The sequence below is a fragment of the Rousettus aegyptiacus genome, unplaced genomic scaffold (assembly GCF_014176215.1).
Source record: "Rousettus aegyptiacus isolate mRouAeg1 unplaced genomic scaffold, mRouAeg1.p scaffold_m13_p_12, whole genome shotgun sequence".
NCBI classification, from domain to species: domain Eukaryota; kingdom Metazoa; phylum Chordata; class Mammalia; order Chiroptera; family Pteropodidae; genus Rousettus; species Rousettus aegyptiacus.
The window spans coordinates 74,565,111-74,568,856 of NW_023416287.1; the positions used below are offsets into that span (position 1 = coordinate 74,565,111).

The 3,746-nt window shown below is 45.4% G+C and overlaps 1 pseudogene; it reads right to left on the bottom strand.

Annotated features, from left to right (window-relative positions):
* Nucleotides 1-614: 614 nt before the first annotated feature.
* Nucleotides 615-732, bottom strand: LOC118610402 (annotated as a pseudogene).
* Between the last annotated feature and the right edge of the window lie 3,014 nt (nucleotides 733-3,746).

Sequence of the window (3,746 nt, forward strand, 5' to 3'; positions counted from 1 at the left end):
ACTAACACAGAGTTCATTGCAGGCTAATTAGACCCTGGCTGTAAAGTCAGAAAGTCGGCTGAGGATAAAAATGCTGGCCCGAGAATCTGATTTTTTTTTTTTTTAAAAAAGAAACTCTTCAGTTCCTGTTAGATTAGACATTTCTTTTGTTCTCCCTCAGCAGGCTCAGAACGCAGAGCCAACAGAAGTGGGAGTTTTTCAAAGTCACTCTCTTGCTCAAGAGTGCACATGGCTCCCCATTGCCGACAGACAGACAGGCACTGAGCAGCCACCAGCCCGGCAGTGTGCTGGGTGCCAGGCGTCTGGTGAGGAGCAAAGAGTACTCCATGTGGGCTGGCCGCACGGCTGACAGTCTAGATCTCAGCTGGATTTTCCCAGATGGCTCCTCATCATCTGCACGAGATTCACCTGGGAGGAGCTGGGGCTTGCTAAAATGCAGGTTCCTGGGCCTTGTCCTGGGAACCCCTTGAGTCAGAATGTTGGGGGCTGGCTCCTGGGACTCTACCTTTTAAATAAGTTCTTTTTTTTTTTTTTTTTAGGTAAGACAACCCTTGGTTGACCTCATAGATTGCAAGGACCTTGTCAGCTTACAATCTCTCATTTTTTATTTTTTACGCTTACAGCACTGGTCTTCCTAGGTGGTCTCCCATCCAAGTACTAACCACGCCCAACCCTGCTTAGCTTCCGAGATCAGATGGGATTGGGCTTATTCAGGATGGCATGGCCATAGTAAGCAAGTTCTTTGTATGATTCTTGTATGATTCATCAAGTATGAGAACGGGCCCCTAAGGGTGATAAACCTAGGGATTCCTCTCCACCCCCACGTGGATTTCCACACCTCACCCACTCCTGCCAACCAAGGAGGGAGAATGAGGGCTCTAGGGTGAGAAGATAAAGTCATGGTGCCCCCTTGCCTGCAAGAGCAAGCAGTCAATCATCTGTCACGCCCAATTTGCTCCATCTGCCCTTGACATTCGTTTGGACCACTTTCCCCCTGTTTTTCCCTTCCTCGTTGCCTCTTGATATGCATGAACTTCCAACTGACACCTTTCCATAAACCTGAACAAAGCCTCACATTAGAGTCAAAACACGTCATCTCTGTCTAGTACCCACACAGGCAGGGATCTGTGGTCGTGTGGTGATTTTATACCTGGCTACATGTAGGAGAAAGTGGGGGAAAGTTGCAAAACAACAATGATTTCAGTGAGAAAGGCATTGAATTCTTTCCTATTTTAAGGAAGTCATGAAGAGGCCACCTGGGGCTGACGGTATGACTTCAGGAAAACATCAAATGACCAGTTTTTTGAAACTGGCTTCTTTACCATCTGCGTGAGGTTTGCTATGTATTTTCCACTTTACGGTCCAATGGAGCTGCTCCAGCTCCAGCCCTTCCGTCTATCTTTCAGTCAGTACAAATGATAAAAAGGAAAAGAAAGGAATACCTCCTCACTTAAAGAACACTTTTGGGGAGTCACACACATGAACTTTTACTAACATTCCACTGGTTAGAGTTCTGTCATACAGCCATATCTGGCTGCAAAGGGATCTGGGAAGTGTAGTCTTTATTCCAGAGGGCTGTACGTATAATTAAAAGCCAGAGGTTGTATGTAATCAAGGAAGAGAGGGAGAAAAGAAGGTGGGGGCTGCTGGCACTCTGCAGCATCTTTGTAGTCTTCCTCAATCTGAGGCATGTGTTCCATGGCGATGCTTACATCTGAGTTGATTTATGAATATATATGACTTCCTCATGCCTAAGAAGAACAAAATCAGAGAAAATGTGGGAAAGTTAGTAAGAAAATCAGAATCACAAAGGGAATGAGAGTAAAGCATAACTTTTCTGAGACGAGTATATATAATCACTTTGGATTTGGGGAAATTGGGTCTGGGAACCGTGTTTGGAAACTTATACCCTCCTAAGGGGAGGGGTGCCCATGGAACATTCTTTTCCTGGTTAAAAATGTCAGGTGTGTCCTCTGTTCCTCGTTCATACCCCTGCACTCAGAATCAATGTGCCATTCCCAGTTTGACTTGCAACACCACGCCATGATGTATACCCCTGGTTTCCCAGCCCCTACAAACTACCCCCACCCCTCATCATTTTGTGCCTGGATTACTCTTTCTGGTCAGTTCACTTGTCTGCTCAGAAACATCCAGTGCTCTCCTCTGTTTACCAAAACCCTCCTCATTTCTTCACCAGGCCTGCACACATGTATGTATACACACACACACATACACACACACACACACACACACACACACACACACACACCATCAAATAATATCACTCACTGTTTCCTTAACTCACCCCGTGCCTTGGCCTCTGTGGGCTTCTGCGTAAGCTGCTGTCACCACTGGCATACCTTAGCAAGTTCCCACTCGCCCCTGCGGGAGAAGAGCATGTCCTGGCTAGTCGAAGGAGGATGAGAGACATGCCGAGTGGAGCCACCCAGCAACCTGTAGGTCAGCGTGGGAAACTCAACTACCGCAGCTGCCTCTGTGTAGGGGCGGAGCTGGCCCACTCACGTCTGTGAGAATAGATATGTATTGTTGTGTGCCACTTCTATTTTGTAACTATTTACTATGTAATATTTTTGTAGCAGCAGCTAAACCATCCACCTGACTAGACACACTGTTCACACAGTGATTTAAACAAGATGGGAGCGCATCTCTCTCATAGGAGGGTGGCGAAGCAGGTAGCTGTCCGTAGCAGCCACTGGTGGTGGCGAGCTGGAACAGTCTGTGGTCCTGAGCACTTCATGCAGCAGAGCGGACAATCGGAGGGGGCGAGTGGGCACTGAAATTCAGCCCGAGCTCCTGGCCTAGTGCTCTGAAGAATATGCAGAAGCAGCATCATTTCCTCACTTGCCCAACCAGAAGGAATATCTTCCCGTGTGCCTGCAGGAGGCAAGAATGTGTGCCAATTGTCCTGTTGTATTTTATTTTTGAAAAATTTCAGATATAAACTCTACTAGTCAGGGTTCTCCAGAGGAACAGAACCAATGAATATGTATCTAGCTATATAGAAGGAGATTTATTATAAGGGATTGGCTCACACAATTATGGAAACTCAGAAGTCCCATGGTCTGCCATCTGCAAGCTGAAGCTGAAGGTGGAATTCTAGTCCAAACCTGAAGGTCTGAGAACCCGGAGAGCCAATGGTCTAAGTACTAGTCTCAGTGTGAAGGTTGGAGAACCGGGAACATGATGTTCAAGCGGAGGAGAAGATGGAAGTCTCAGCTCGAGCAGAGAGAGTGAATTTGCCCTTCCTTTGGCTTTTCATTCTATTCAGGCTCTCAAGGGATTATATGGGACCCATACATACTGGGGAGGTGATCTCGTTTATTCAGTCTACCAATTCATTTGCTTATCTTTTGCAGAAACACCTTCACATTATATCCAGAAACAATGTTTTACCCGCCCTCTGGTCATCCCTTAGCCCACTCAAGTTAACACATAAAATTAACCATCACATAAACTACAGTAGAGTGAATAAAATAACGAACCCTTATGTGGCCTTCATTTAATTTCGACAATTACCAACTCATTGCCAATCTAGTTTCATCTATACTTCTCCCCCTGGGAGAGATATGAACCTTCTAGACATTACTTAATATAATCTGTAAAGCATCTGCAAATATGAGAATTCTTTGTGTAAGCATAACTACGATATTATTATTCCATCTGAAAAAACCAACAGTTCCTTAATACTATTAATATCTAGTCAGTGTTCATATTTCCTCAATTAT